This window comes from Oncorhynchus mykiss, chromosome 26, assembly GCF_057628025.1.
Source record: "Oncorhynchus mykiss isolate SJ-2025 chromosome 26, ASM5762802v1, whole genome shotgun sequence".
NCBI classification, from domain to species: Eukaryota; Metazoa; Chordata; class Actinopteri; order Salmoniformes; family Salmonidae; genus Oncorhynchus; species Oncorhynchus mykiss.
The window spans coordinates 50,969,894-50,988,331 of record NC_143047.1 but is presented as its reverse complement, the minus strand read 5'-3'; positions in this window follow the sequence as shown (position 1 = coordinate 50,988,331).

The window sequence follows — 18,438 nt, the reverse complement described above, 5'->3', positions numbered from 1 at the left end:
CTAGCAAGGGCTCATAGGGCCAAAGTACTGCACTATATTTGAGAGCTTCAAGTTCCTCGGTGTCCACATCACCAGCAAACTAACATGGTCCATGCACACCATGACAGTTGTGAAGAGGGCTCGACAAAACCTATTCCCCCCTCAGGAAACTGAAAAGATTTGGCATAGGTCCTGAGATCCTCAAAAGGTTCTACAGCTGCACCATCGAGAGCATCTTGACTGGTTGCATCACCGCCTGGTATGGCAACTGCTCGGCCTCCGACCGCAAGACACTACAGAGGGTAGTGCGTACGGCCCAGTACATCACTGGGGCCAAGCTTCCTGCCCTAGTCATAGACTGTTCTCTCTGCTACCGCACAGAAAGCGGTACCGGAGCGCCACGTCTAGGTCCAAGAGGCTTCTGAACAGCTTCTACCCCCCAAGCCATAAGACTCCTGAACATTTAATCAAATGGCTACCCAGGCTACCCCCCCCCCCCACACTGTAAGGTCTACTACACCTGTTGTACTCAGCATTTCACTGTAAGGTCTACTACACCTGTTGTACTCAGCATTTCACTGTAAGGTCTACTACACCTGTTGTACTCAGCATTTCACTGTAAGGTCTACTACACCTGTTGTATTCAGCATTTCACTGTAAGGTCTACTACACCTGTTGTATTCAGCATTTCACTGTGAGGTCTACTACACCTGTTGTATTCAGCATTTCACTGTAAGGTCTACTACACCTGTTGTATTCAGCATTTCACTGTGAAGTCTACTACACCTGTTGTATTCAGCATTTCACTGTAAGGTCTACTACACCTGTTGTATTCAGCATTTCACTGTAAGGTCTACTACACCTGTTGTATTCAGCATTTCACTGTGAGGTCTACTACACCTGTTGTATTCAGCATTTCACTGTAAGGTCTACTACACCTGTTGTATTCAGCATTTCACTGTGAGGTCTACTACACCTGTTGTATTCAGCATTTCACTGTAAGGTCTACCACACCTGTTGTATTCAGCATTTCACTGTAAGGTCTACTACACCTGTTGTATTCAGCATTTCACTGTAAGGTCTACTACACCTGTTGTATTCAGCATTTCACTGTAAGGTCTACTCCACCTGTTGTATTCAGCATTTCACTGTGAGGTCTACCTACACCTGTTGTATTCAGCATTTCACTGTAAGGTCTACTACACCTGTTGTATTCAGCATTTCACTGTAAGGTCTACTACACCTGTTGTATTCAGCATTTCACTGTAAGGTCTACTACACCTGTTGTATTCGGCGCATGTGACTCATACATTTTTATTTGATATAGGGAATAGGGTACCATTTTGGATTCACTTCAAGGTTACTTTCATCTCCTGCTGATGTCACTGTAACAACTACATGGTTTCCACGGAGACTAGGCATCAGTCTGTCTAGGGATCCATTTGGGATGCAGCCTCAGAAGGAGAGGCATCTGGACAACAGGTAGGATAAAGCTACTGAGTTCTGTTTCCACGGTTACCATCCACAGCACTGCAGGTTACTAGTCTCTCCCTCCCTCCCTAAATCAATGACAGGTCATTATGGGGTTTGATCTCTGTGTATCTGAAGGTCTATTCATGACCAGTGTCTACATAGTGAAAACTAGTCTCTCCCTCTCTCTCTCCCTTCCTTCCTTCCTTCCTTCCTTCCTTCCTTCCTTCCTTCCTTCCTTCCTTCCTTCCTTCCTTCCTTCCTTCCTTCCTTCCTTCCTTCCTTCCTTCCTTCCTTCCTCCCTAAATCAGACAGGTCATTATGGGGTTTGATCTCTGTGTATCTGAAGGTCTATTCATGACCAGTGTCTACATAGTGAAAACTAGTCTCTCTCTCTCTCCCTTCCTTCCTTCCTTCCTTCCTTCCTTCCTTCCTTCCTTCCTTCCTTCCTTCCTTCCTTCCTTCCTTCCTTCCTTCCTTCCTTCCTTCCTTCCTTCCTTCCTTCCTTCCTTCCTTCCTCCCTAAATCAGACAGGTCATTATGGGGTTTCATCTCTGTGTATCTGAAGGTCTATTCATGACCAGTGTCTACATAGTGAAAACTAGTCTCTCTCTCCCTCCCTAAATCAATGACAGGTCATCATGGGGTTTGATCTCTGTGTATCTGAAGGTCTATTCATGACCAGTGTCTACATAGTGAAAACTAGTCTCTCTCTCCCTCCCTAAATCAATGACAGGTCATTATGGGGTTTGATCTCTGTGTATCTGAAGGTCTATTCATGACCAGTGTCTACATAGTGAAAACTAGTCTCTCTCACAAAAAGTGATGAAACATTAAAAAAAATAAACATGTGATTTTCAAACACTGGGAGAATCACAATAACATGGAGGAAAATACCCTTCCTAAACACCTCTGGCTAGAAACTAGTTTTAATCCTACTCTGTGATGTCACAGAGAGGCATTTCCTGAAAAGCTTCTTTCTCTGTTTAACCAGATCACAGAAATGTTTACAGTTGAAGTCGGGAGTTTACATAAACTTAGGTTGGAGTCATTAAAACTCTACTAGTAGTGGTACACTACCACACTACCACTACTACACTACCACTACCACACTACCACACTACCACACTACCACTACAGCCTTATAGGCCTACACTACCACACTACCACTACCACACTACCACTACACTACAGCCTACACTACAGCCTTATAGGCCTACACTACCACACTACCACTACTACACTACCACTACCACACTACCACTACACTACAGCCTACACTACAGCCTTATACACTACCACAACTACACAGCCTTATAGGCCTACACTACCACACTACCACAACACTACAGCCTTATAGGCCTACACTACCACTACACTACAGCCTTATAGGCCTACACTACCACTACCACACTACCACTACACTACAGCCTTATAGGCCTACACTACCACACTACCACTACTACACAGCCTTATAGGCCTACACTACCACTACTACACTACCACACTACCACTACTACACTACCACTACCACACTACCACTACACTACAGCCTTATAGGCCTACACTACCACACTACCACTACCACACTACCATACCTTAAGGGAACATTTCGGCATTTCGTGTATGATCAGTGAGAAAGTCCATATTGCAAATGTACGGTCCCTTACCCGACGTCCGAAATCGTTTGTAAAATTCGCGGTCGGCGTCGGGACGCGCGGTAGGGCCGGACCTACCGGGAAGTCGTCGAATGAACTTTGTCGGACTTTCGGTTTCCGTTTAAAAAAAAAAACAAGTTTCGGACCGTTTTTCCGCCGTCCCGGACACTCCCACCAGATGGCATACGGAATCATATGGCAATTTGGCAAAACATCACGAATCGCGACGGGGCCTTATCTCAAAAACTGAAAATATTTCGAAGCCGAAACTTGGCGAGCGTAGGGTTGGCGTAACGGGCAGTTGGCCCCGAACGGGATGGCGTCTAGGCCTCGACGGTTTTTTCTGGGATTAAAGGCTTAAAATGGAAGTAGAGAAATTATTTTTCCACTTCGGGTCAAAGCCAAGGAGCCTCCGGTGTCAATAAAAAAAGAACCAGCCATTTATCTATCGTCATTTAAGAGAAACGGAACAATGACAAATTGGTGATGGTCACAAATAGGCGTTTTTTTTTTTCAACGGTTACAGATCCAGTTGCAGGGTGTTCATACGAATCTTTTTAAAGTGTGCTGCGGAGCTCTGCGACATTTCTGTGATTTTCTATGATTTTCTGAAATAACACAATAACCGACCATTAGAATAGTAGGCCCAAAATGAAGCCTGCCCCACAATGTCATTTGCTTTTGAGTGACAGTGAGAGAACCGTTAGGGTGAGAAGAAAAATTCCACCACATGAATGTTCCTAAGGTCCTCCCGATCTCAACAAGCCTAACCTTGACCGTGTGGCATTAACCCTTAACAGTAAAACAGTGTTTTTTGATCTCACAGATTACAGTGTCATCTCTCCCCATAGGAATACATTGCCTGCACCCCTAATTTCAACCTGAGGCCTATGTGGGTTATGAATGCCGTATGAACCTGTCTTCGGTACCAGTCCATCAGGCCACTATGAGGTCTACCTGTGTTGATTCTAAGCAGAAGTGCCATAATTGGTGTCTCAGGGGCTGTTTCGAAGGGTTAAAAAATTCAGATCTGTCCAAAACTTCATATATGTGATTAGGCAACCCCCATGAACTGTAAATCAGTCATTTTTCCCCAAAAAAATCAAAGGAAAAAAAAATTGCACTAAAACACAACTTGGATGGAGGGACGTATTGGGGTGCGTAGAGACAGACAGTGGCTCCAATAGTTAGCTTTGTTGGAGCTAAAAAAGAACGGTCGGACCTAGAGTTCCGAAACTTTAGAAACCTGTTCTAGACCTCCGGGCCATGGTGCGTGGCGAGTTACGTGGCTCTAGACGGTTCTCGGACCGAGAAACAGCCTCGTACATTTGGAATAACTTCAATTCATTTTTGCATCACGAAAATGACGACGTTTAGAAAAGTCTCAGAGACGCAAGGCTAGGTGCGTTGAAACCGGCTCGGCCCATAGAGACGGACCCCAAAGTTTCTGTCCGATAGCTCGTTCAAGGACCCCGTAGGAAGGCATGGAAAATAGTGGATTTTCAGCACCAATTAGGGTTTTTCTCGGACACCAAATGACCTATCGAGCCGAAACTCGGGATTCGGGGTCGCCTCACATAGGACTTCGCATAATGTCCGAACTGGACCCGCAGCTAGAACGTAACTATGTGTTTTACCTTTTTATTAGGTTTTCAACTGAAGGCGCTGTGAATTATGGGACTGCTCTGACATATGTGATAGTTGGCTACTAAATGAGTAGGAAAAAGTGGGTTTGGTGTCAATTGATATCCATTTGGTGTCATAATGACATCTAATTGACTGATGGACACTGACTTGCTAGTTGACTTTTGTACATTTGCAATATGTTTAAACGGAGAGGGACCATCACCAAAATGGCATTCTGAAATCAACACAAAAAATGGCATCACCATAGTCTCCAGACTGTGCCGAGTTCAAGGAGACGCCCCGCTTGACCGTAGCTCGTTCTGAGTGCAGCAAACTTGAAAAAAAGAAGGCCCAAAATGAAGCCTGCACCACAATGTCATTTGATTTTGGGGGGCAGTGAGAGAACCGTTAGGGTGAGAAGCACAATTCCACCACATGAATGTTCCTAAGGTCCTCCCGATCTCAACAAGCCTAACCTTGACCGTGTGGCATTAACCCTTAACAGTAAAACAGTGTTTTTTGATCTCACAGATTACAGTGTCATCTCTCCCCATAGGAATACATAGCCTGCACCACAAAATTCAACCTGAAGCCTATATGGGTTATGAATGCCGTATGAACCTGTCTTCGGTACCAGTCCATCAAGCCACTATGAGGTCTACCTGTGTCGAATCTAAGCTTCCTGGAGCAACCGGAAGTGGTTAAAATGCCCCTAAAAGTGTTTACCCATACACTGCCTGCAGTTTGATAGACATAGTGCATTCAACCCTGTGTAGATCAGTCAATTCTTAACGGAAAGACTTAAAACTCGGGATTCTGTAAGTGGCTATGTAAATCAAGACATGTGTTTACTTATAGCTTCCTGTGCCAACCGGAAGTGCCTTTAATTGGGTCACACTCTCTGTTTCGAAGGGTTAAAAAAGTCACATCTCTCCAAAACTTCATATGTGTGACTAGGTAACCCTTCTGAACTGTAAATCAGTCATTAATCCCAACAGATGTCAAAGAAAAGCTCCCTCACACACACACAGGAAGGATGGAGTGATAAAGTGCGGTGCTTAAAGACACAGAGAGCAGGAAATGGCATTACCATAATCCCTAGGCCGTACCGAGTTCAGCGAGATATCCCGCTTGACCGTAGCTCGCTCGGTCTAGGCGCAGCGAGCATTAGAATAGTAGGCCCAAAATGAAGCCTGCACCACAATGTCATTTGCTTTTGGGTGACAGTGAGAGAACCGTTAGAGTGAGAAGAAAAATTGCACCACATGAATGTTCCTAAGGTCCTCCCGATCTCAACAAGCCTAACCTTGACCGTGTGGCATTAACCCTTCACAGTAAAACAGTGTTTTTTGATCTCACAGATTACAGTGTCATCTCTCCCCATAGGAATATATTGCCTGCACCCCTAATTTCAACCTGAGGCCTATGTGGGTTATGAATGCCGTATGAACCTGTCTTCGGTACCAGTCCATCAGGCCACTATGAGGTCTACCTGTGTCGATTCTAAGCTTCCTGGACCAACCGGAAGTGGTTAAAATGCCCCTAAAAGTGTTTACCCATACACTGCATGCAGTTTGATAGACATAGTGCATTCAACCCTGTGTAGATCAGTCAATTCTTAACGTAAGGACTTAAAACTCAGGATTCTGTAACAGCATACCCCAATGAGGATATGTGTTGATTTATAACTTCCTGTGCCAACCGGAAGTGCCATAATTGGTGTCTCAGGGGCTGTTTCGAAGGGTTAAAAAATTCAGATCTGTCCAAAACTTCATATATGTGATTAGGCAACCCCCATGAACTGTAAATCAGTCATTTTTCCCAAAAAAAATCAAAGGAAAAAAAAATTGCACTAAAACACAACTTGGATGGAGGGACGTATTGGGGTGCGTAGAGACAGACAGTGGCTCCAATAGTTAGCTTTGTTGGAGCTAAAAAAGAACGGTCGGACCTAGAGTTCCGAAACTTTAGAAACCTGTTCTAGACCTCCCGTAGATGGTGAGTGGTGAGTTACGTGGCTCTAGAAGGTTCTCGGACCGAGAAACAGCCTCGTACATTTGAAATAACTTCAATTCATTTTTGCATCACGAAAATGACGACATTTAGAAATGTCCCAGAGTTGCAAGACTAGGTGCATTGCGAACGTCTCGGCCCATATAGACAGACCCCAACGTTTCTGTCCGATAGCTCATTCAAGGACCCCGTAGCAAGTCATGGAAAATAGTGGATTTTCAGCACCAATTAGGGTTTTTCTCGGACACCAAATGACCTATCGAGCCGAAACTTGGGATTCGGGGTCGCCTCAGCTAGGCCAACACATAACATAAGAAATGGACCCGCAGCTAGAACGTAACTACGTGTTTTATGGTTTTTTTTATGGTTTGAACCGAAGGCGTTGTGAATTTTGGGCCAGCTCTGAAGTATGTAATAGTTGGCTACTAAACGAGTTGGAAAAAGTGGGTTTGGTGTCAGTTTGTATCAGTTTGGTGGTCAGAATGATATCTAATTGACTGATGGACTCTTGTCCACTTGACTCTTGTACATTTGCAATATGATCCTATAGTGAAAAAACATCACCAAAAGCGACATTCAGAAATCAACCCAAACGAGCGATTGAGATGACCCAGAATCACTGCAAAGCCATCCCGAGTTCATCGGGCCAGTCAATTTCACATTCCTGCAAGATTTTTATAGCATGACAAATTCATGATGGTACCTGCCCTTTAAAACATATTGCAAATGCACAGTGACTTTGAAAAAGTAAGGAAACATAAACAAATTCGATAAACAAATTAGTGATGGTACCTGCCCATTAAAACATATTCCAAATGCACAGTGACTTTGAAAAAGTAAGAAACAAAAAAAAATACATCTAAAATTTTTTGAGCATGACAAATTCGTGATGGTACCTGCCCATTGAAACATATTGCAAATGCACAGTGACTTTGAAAAAGTAAGGAAACATAAACAAATTCGATAAACAAATTCGTGATGGTACCTGCCCATTAAAACATATTCCAAATGCACAGTGACTTTGAAAAAGTAAGAAACAAAAAAAAATACATCTAAAAATTTTTGAGCATGACAAATTCGTGATGGTACCTGCCCATTGAAACATATTGCAAATGCACAGTGACTTTGAAAAAGTAAGGAAACATAAACAAATTCGATAAACAAATTTGTGATGGTACCTGCCCATTAAAACATATTCCAAATGCACAGTGACTTTGAAAAAGTAAGGAAACAAAAAAAAATACATCTAAAAAATTTTGAGCATGACAAATTCGTGATGGTACCTGCCCATTGAAACATATTGCAAATGCACAGTGACTTTGAAAAAGTAAGGAAACATAAACAAATTCGATAAACAAATTCGTGATGGTACCTGCCCATTAAAACATATTCCAAATGCACAGTGACTTTGAAAAAGTAAGAAACAAAAAAAAATACATCTAAAAAATTTTGAGCATGACAAATTCGTGATGGTACCTGCCCATTGAAACATATTGCAAATGCACAGTGACTTTGAAAAAGTAAGGAAACATAAACAAATTCGATAAACAAATTCGTGATGGTACCTGCCCATTAAAACATATTCCAAATGCACAGTGACTTTGAAAAAGTAAGGAAACATAAACAAAAAAAATAAAAAAAATTTTGTTGCACATTTTAGATCATCAGTTGCACGGAGGAAAATCGTTACGTTTGACTTTGACTTTTGACTTCCTATGACATCATATTGCAAATGGAGAAAACATATGCCTTATGCACAAGTAAAAAAAATATGATAATAAAGCATGACTAAAGTATGTTGATAAAGTTCTTATACATGTGTTATTGACACAATAATCGAAAGAATTTTGAAAAAAGGTCAAGAAAGCACTTTTTTAAGGATGTATGAAGTTTTTTACCAAATTTTGACATTTTTGACTTTTGACTTTTGACTTCCTATGAAATCATATTCCAAATGGAGAAAACATATGCCTTATGCACAAGTAAAAAAATATATATATATATGATAATAAAGTATGACTAAAGTATGTTGATAAAGTTCTTATACATGTGTAATTGACACAAAAATCGAAAGAATTTTGAAAAAAGGTCCAGAAAGCACTTTTTTAAGGATGTGTGAAGTTTTTTACCAAATTTTGACATTTTTGACTTTTGACTTCCTATGAAATCATATTGCAAATGGACAAAACATATGCCTTATGCGCATGTACTTAAAAAAAATATATATATGATGACAAAAGTATACTCATACAGTTCTTACACATGTGTAATTGACAAAAAACTCGAAAGAATTTCGAAAAAAGGTCCAGAAAGCACTTTTTTAAGGGGTTTTAAGTTTTTTTTTTTAAATTTCATTTTTCAAAATTTGGCTTTTGGATGTTGACTTGGGTGCCATTTGCAATATGAAATGCCCCGGTGGAACGCACACGCCCCCTATTGGAATTTTGAAGTGTTACAATTGGCAATTGCCATATGGCATTTGCAATATACTTTGCATGAATCAACGCCAAATTGGGTGGTATTGGCCATCGTGTATATGGTTTGTCCAATGCCAATATCCCGCCATTTGTTTTTGTCCAAATCAGGGGGGTATTCCCTTACACTACCACACTACCACAACCACACTACCTCTACACTACAGCCTTATAGGCCTACACTACCACACTACCACTACTACACAGCCTTATAGGCCTACACTACCACACTACATAGCCTTATAGGCCTACACTACCACACTACCACTACACTACAGCCTTATAGGCCTAAATTACCACACTACCACTACTACACAGCCTTATAGGCCTACACTACCACACTACCACTACTACACAGCCTTATAGGCCTACACTACCACTACACTACAGCCTTATAGGCCTACAATACCACACTACCACTACACTACAGCCTTATAGGCCTACACTACCACACTACCACTACACTATAGCCTTATAGGCCTACACTACCACACTACCACTACACTACAGCCTTATAGGCCTACACTACCACTACTACACAGCCTTATAGGCCTACACTACCACACTACCACTACACTACAGCCTTATAGGCCTACACTACCACTACCACACTACCACTACACTACAGCCTTATAGGCCTACACTACCACACTACCACTACTACACAGCCTTATAGGCCTACACTACCACTACTACACTACCACACTACCACTGCTACACTACCACTACCACACTACCACTACACTACAGCCTTATAGGCCTACACTACCACACTACCACTACCACACTACCACACTACCACTACCACACTACCACTACCACACTACCACTACCACACTACCACTACCACACTACCTCTACACTACAGCCTTATAGGCCTACACTACCACACTACCACTACTACACAGCCTTATAGGCCTACACTACCACACTACCACTACACTACAGCCTTATAGGCCTACACTACCACACTACCACTACTACACAGCCTTATAGGCCTACACTACCACACTACCACTACTACACAGCCTTATAGGCCTACACTACCACTACACTACAGCCTTATAGGCCTACAATACCACACTACCACTACACTACAGCCTTATAGGCCTACACTACCACACTACCACTACACTATAGCCTTATAGGCCTACACTACCACACTACCACTACACTACAGCCTTATAGGCCTACACTACCACTACTACACAGCCTTATAGGCCTACACTACCACACTACCACTACACTACAGCCTTATAGGCCTACACTACCACTACTACACAGCCTTATAGGCCTACACTACCACAACACTACAGGCTTATAGGCCTACACTACCCCTACACTACAGCCTTATAGGCATACACTACCACTACTGCACTACCACTACTACACTACAGCCTTATAGGACTACACTACCACTACTACACAGCCTTATAGGCCTACACTACCACACTACCACTACAGCCTTATAGGCCTACACTACCACTACTACACTACCACACTACAGCCTTATGGGCCTACACTACCACACTACCACTACCACACAGCCTTATAGGCCTACACTACCACACTACCACTACTACACAGCCTTATAGGCCTACAATACCACTACACTACAGCCTTATAGGCCTACACTACCACTACACTACAGCGTTATAGGCCTACACTACCACACTACCACTACTACACAGCCTTATAGGCCTACACTACCACAACCACTACACTACAGCCTGATAGGCCTACACTACCACACTACCACTACTACACAGCCTTATAGGCCTACACTACCACTACACTACAGCCTTATAGGCCTACACTACAGCCTTATAGGCATACACTACCACTACTACACTACAGCCTTATAGGACTACACTACCACTACTACACAGCCTTATAGGCCTACACTACCACACTACCACTACAGACTTATAGGCCTACACTACCACTACTACACTACAGCCTTATAGGCCTACACTACCACACTACCACACTACCACACAGCCTTATAGGCCTACACTACCACTACACTACAGCCTTATAGGCCTACACTACCACACTACCACTACTACACAACCACTACTACACAGCCTTATAAGCCTACACTACCACACTACCACTACACTACAGCCTTATAGGCCTACACTACCACACTACCACTACTACACAGCCTTATAGGCCTACACTACCAAACTACCACACAGCCTTATAGGCCTACACTACCACACTACCACTACACTACAGCCTTATATAGGCCTACACTACCACACTACAACTACACTACAGCCTTATAGGCCTACACTACCATACTACACAGCCTTATAGGCCTACACTACCACACTACACAGCCTTATAGGCCTACACTACCACACTACCACTACTACACAGCCTTATAGGCCTACACTACCACACTACCACTACAGCCTTATAGGCCTACACTACCACACTACCACTACTACACAGCCTTATAGGCCTACACTACCACTACTACACAGCCTTATAGGCCTACACTACCACTACTACACAGCCTTATAGGCCTACACTACCACACTACCACTACTACACAGCCTTATAGGCCTACACTACCACTACTACACAGCCTTATAGGCCTACACTACCACAACCACTACACTACAGCCTTATAGGCCTACACTACCACAACACTACAGGCTTATAGGCCTACACTACCCCTACACTACAGCCTTATAGGCATACACTACCACTACTACACTACCACTACTACACTACAGCCTTATAGGACTACACTACCACTACTACACAGCCTTATAGGCCTACACTACCACACTACCACTACAGCCTTATAGGCCTACACTACCACTACTACACTACTACACTACAGCCTTATAGGCCTACACTACCACACTACCACACAGCCTTATAGGCCTACACTACCACACTACCACTACCACACAGCCTTATAGGCCTACACTACCACACTACCACTACTACACAGCCTTATAGGCCTACACTACCACTACACTACAGCCTTATAGGCCTACACTACCACACTACCACTACACTACAGCCTTATAGGCCTACACTACCACACTACCACTACTACACAGCCTTATAGGCCTACACTACCACAACCACTACACTACAGCCTTATAGGCCTACACTACCACACTACCACTACTACACAGCCTTATAGGCCTACACTACCACTACACTACAGCCTTATAGGCCTACACTACCACTACACTACAGGCTTATAGGCCTACACTACCCCTACACTACAGCCTTATAGGCATACACTACCACTACTACACTACAGCCTTATAGGACTACACTACCACTACTACACAGCCTTATAGGCCTACACTCCCACACTACCACTACAGACTTATAGGCCTACACTACCACTACTACACTACAGCCTTATAGGCCTACACTACCACACTACCACTACTACACAGCCTTATAGGCCTACACTACCACTACACTACAGCCTTATAGGCCTACACTACCACACTACCACTACACTACAGCCTTATAGGCCTACACTACCACACTACCACTACTACACAGCCTTATAGGCCTACACTACCACAACCACTACACTACAGCCTTATAGGCCTACACTACCACACTACCACACAGCCTTATAGGCCTACACTACCACACTACCACTACCACACAGCCTTATAGGCCTACACTACCACACTACCACTACTACACAGCCTTATAGGCCTACACTACCACTACACTACAGCCTTATAGGCCTACACTACCACACTACCACTACACTACAGCCTTATAGGCCTACACTACCACACTACCACTACTACACAGCCTTATAGGCCTACACTACCACAACCACTACACTACAGCCTTATAGGCCTACACTACCACACTACCACTACTACACAGCCTTATAGGCCTACACTACCACTACACTACAGCCTTATAGGCCTACACTACCACTACACTACAGGCTTATAGGCCTACACTACCCCTACACTACAGCCTTATAGGCATACACTACCACTACTACACTACAGCCTTATAGGACTACACTACCACTACTACACAGCCTTATAGGCCTACACTCCCACACTACCACTACAGACTTATAGGCCTACACTACCACTACTACACTACAGCCTTATAGGCCTACACTACCACACTACCACTACTACACAGCCTTATAGGCCTACACTACCACTACACTACAGCCTTATAGGCCTACACTACCACACTACCACTACACTACAGCCTTATAGGCCTACACTACCACACTACCACTACTACACAGCCTTATAGGCCTACACTACCACAACCACTACACTACAGCCTTATAGGCCTACACTACCACACTACCACTACTACACAGCCTTATAGGCCTACACTACCACTACACTACAGCCTTATAGGCCTACACTACCACTACACTACAGGCTTATAGGCCTACACTACCCCTACACTACAGCCTTATAGGCATACACTACCACTACTACACTACAGCCTTATAGGACTACACTACCACTACTACACAGCCTTATAGGCCTACACTACCACACTACCACTACAGACTTATAGGCCTACACTACCACTACTACACTACAGCCTTATAGGCCTACACTACCACACTACCACTACTACACAGCCTTATAGGCCTACACTACCACACTACCACTACACTACAGCCTTATAGGCCTACACTACCACACTACCACTACACTACAGGCTTATAGGCCTACACTACCACACTACCACTACACTACAGCCTTATAGGCCTACACTACCACACTACCACTACTACACAGCCTTATAGGCATACACTACCACTACACTACAGCCTTATAGGCCTACACTACCATACTACCACTACACTACAGCCTTATAGGCCTACACTACCATACTACACAGCCTTATAGGCCTACACTACCACACTACTACACTACACAGCCTTATAGGCCTACACTACCACACTACCACTACTACACAGCGTTATAGGCCTTTACTACCACACTACCACTACACTACAGCCTTATAGGCCTACACTACCACTACTACACAGCCTTATAGGCCTACACTACCACACTACCACACTACACACCCTTATAGGCCTACACTACCACACTACCACTTCTACACAGCCTTATAGGCCTACACTACCACACTACCACTACACTACAGCCTTATAGGCCTACACTACCACACTACCACTACTACACAGCCTTATAGGCCTACACTACCACACTACCACTACACTACAGCCTTATAGGCCTACACTACCACTACTACATAGCCTTATAGGCCTACACTACCACACTACCACTACACTACAGCCTTATAGGCCTACACTACCACACTACCACTACACTACATACAGCCTTATAGGCCTACACTACCACACTACCACTACTACACAGCCTTATAGGCCTACACTACCACACTACCACACTACACAGCCTTATAGGCCTACACTACCACACTACCACTACTACACAGCCTTATAGGCCTACACTACCACTACTACACAGCCTTATAGGCCTACACTACCACACTACCACACTACACACCCTTATAGGCCTACACTACCACACTACCACTACACTACAGCCTTATAGGCCTACACTACCACTACTACATAGCCTTATAGGCCTACACTACCACACTACCACTACAATACAGCCTTATAGGCCTACACTACCACACTACCACTACACTACATACAGCCTTATAGGCCTACACTACCACTACTACACAGCCTTATAGGCCTACACTACCACTACACTACAGCCTTATAGGCCTACACTACCACACTACCACTACTACACAGCCTTATAGGCCTACACTACCACAACTACACAGCCTTATAGGCCTACACTACCACACTACCACTACACTACAGCCTTATAGGCCTACACTACCACACTATCACTACACTACAGTCTTATAGGCCTACACTACCACACTACCACTACACTACAGCCTTATAGGCCTACACTACCACTACTATACTACACTACAGCCTTATAGGCCTACACTACCACACTACCACTACACTACAGCCGTGTGTACCACGGAACGTGTGTCATTCAACAACCACACCGTACGATCGGTGTCGTACATGACATAGGCTATGCAACATCCTCATGTAAAAGAAACGTCTCTTCTGTATGGATCAACTGATGAGCATAACGTTAGGACAGTTTCCTGTCTCGCTGAACGGCTGTTACTCTAGTCCCCATTGTTATGCAGACTGTCCTGCTGGTTCTTCAGTCACACAGACAAGTGCTCTCGGGATGTTGTGAGAGTGGAAGCTTCACACAGGATTGCAATCAGACAGAAGGAAAAGGTTGAAGAGGAATACGGTCTCTGCATCCCAAATGGGACACTTATCCCTATATAGTGGGACTACTATAGACCAGAGCCCTATTCCCTATATAGTGGTACTACTATAGACCAGAGCCCTATTCCCTATATAGTGCTACTACTATAGACCAGAGCCCTATTCCCTATATAGTGGGACTACTATAGACCAGAGACCTATTCCCTATATAGTGGTACTACTATAGACCAGAGCCCTATTCCCTATATAGTGGTACTACTATAGACCAGAGCCCTATTCCCTATATAGTGGTACTACTATAGACCAGAGCCCTATTCCCTATATAGTGGTACTACTATAGACCAGAGCCCTATTCCCTATATAGTGCACTACTTTAGACCAGAGACCTATTCCCTATATAGTGCACTACTTTAGACCAGAGACCTATTCCCTAAATAGTGCATTACTTTTGACCAGGGCCTGTATGGAATAGAGTGCCATTTGGGACTCTCACTGTTTCCAATGATAAGGACTGGTTTTGACTGGTTTTGACTGCATTTGTCTGTTTCGTTTGGGTGTAGAAATCCATATTTTTTTAAATAACATTTGCTTCTAATTATTTTTTTTTTTCTAGTTTCTGTTGTTCTGCTTCTCGGTGCGATTGTGCCAGGTGAATCTCAGATTACTTCGCCAAACACTCACCGTCCAATCAAATCTCACAACAGAAAAGGTGGACTGTCGACCAATCAAATTTCAGATCAAAGCAGGTGTGGAAACCCCCCCCCCCCCATGGGGTTTATGTCAACTGGACATCAAAAGTGGAAAATGTTTGCATCTTAGCTAACTCTAACCCTTTTCCTAACCTGAACCTAATTCTACTAACCTGCTGTCTGTTCACACTGCTTTGCTTTATCTGGGCCAGGTCGCAGTTGCAAATGAGAACTTGTTCTCAACTAGCCTACCTGGTTAAATAAAGGTGTTCTCAACTAGCCTACCTGGTTAAATAAAGGTGTTCTCAACTAGCCTACCTGGTTAAATAAAGGTGTTCTCAACTAGCCTACCTGGTTAAATAAAGGTGTTCTCAACTAGCCTACCTGGTTAAATAAAGGTGTTCTCAACTAGCCTACCTGGTTAAATAAAGGTGTTCTCAACTAGCCTACCTGGTTAAATAAAGGTGTTCTCAACTAGCCTACCTGGTTAAATAAAGGTGAAATAAATAAAAATAAATAAATAAAACCTGCTGTGTAAATTCTCCTACCCTGCTCCGAAAGGTCAAATCTGCCATAAACTGTACTCTATCTCGTCAAAACCCCTGTGGCTTCAAAACGTAGAAGTTTCTGCAGCCCACTGAGACATCTAACCCACTCCGATGCTGAGGTGTCTGTTAAACAGCCCACTGAGACATCTAACCCACTCTGATGCTGAGGTGTCTGTTAAACAGCCCACTCTGATGCTGAGGTGTCTGTTTAACAGCCCACTCTGACATCTAACCCACTCTGATGCTGAGGTGTCTGTTAAACAGCCCACTGAGACATCTAACCCACTCTGATGCTGAGGTGTCTGTTAAACAGCCCACTCTGACATCTAACCCACTCTGATGCTGAGGTGTCTGTTAAACAGCCCACTGAGACATCTAACCCACTCTGATGCTGAGGTGTCTGTTAAACAGCCCACTCTGACATCTAACCCACTCTGATGCTGAGGTGTCTGTCTGTTAAACAGCCCACTCTGACATCTAACCCACTCTGATGCTGAGGTGTCTGTTAAACAGCCCACTCTGACATCTAACCCACTCTGATGCTGAGGTGTCTGTTAAACAGCCCACTCTGACAGCTAACCCACTCTGATGCTGAGGTGTCTGTTAAACAGCCCACTCTGACATCTAACCCACTCTGATGCTGAGGTGTCTGTCTGTTAAACTGCCCACTCTGACGTCTAACCCACTCTGATGCTGAGGTGTCTGTTAAACAGCCCACTCTGACATCTAACCCACTCTGATGCTGAGGTGTCTGTTAAACAGCCCACTCTGACATCTAACCCACTCTGATGCTGAGGTGTCTGTTAAACAGCCCACTCTGACATCTAACCCACTCTGATGCTGAGGTGCCTGTCTGTTAAACAGCCCACTCTGATGCTGAGGTGTCTGTTAAACAGCCCACTCTGATGCTTGCGATGTGTCTCTTGTTGTTTTCATGACTTACCTGGAACACCTATTGGGATGTGTCTCTTGTTGTCATGACTTACCTGGTGGTCGTGCAGCTCGTGTCTCCTGTCTGCCTGGGTTTGTGTTGTTGGTGAACGTGCAGCTTCCGTTTCCTGTTTCCCTGGGTTTATGATTCACAGTATTTCTGAATCAACTGGGTTTATGTGATTGTGAGATCCACATTATTTCTGAATCCACTGGCTGATATATGTTAATTGTACAACTCAACTACTGCATTATTTACCTAGACATACTGAGTGACAAAACATTAAGAACGCCTTCCTAATATAGTTACACCACCCCCTTCTACCCTCAGAACAGCCTCAACGGGTCGGAACAGCCTCAACGGGTCAGAACAGCCTCAACGGGTCAGAACAGCCTCAACGGGTCAGAACAGCCTCAACGGGTCAGAACAGCCTCAGTGGGTCGGAACAGCCTCAACGGGTCGGAACAGCCTCAGTGGGTCAGGCCTCAATGTGTTGGACGGGTCAGAACAGCCTCAGCGGGTCGGAACAGCCTCAGTGGGTTGGAACAGGCTCAGTGGGTCAGAACAGCCTCAACGGGTCGGAACAGCCTCAGTGGGTCAGAACAGCCTCAACGGGTCAGAACAGCCTCAACGGGTCGGAACAGCCTCAGTGGGTCAGAGCGGCCTCAGTGGGTCAGAACAGCCTCAATGGGTCAGAACAGCCTCAGTGGGTCAGAACAGCCTCAGTGGGTCAG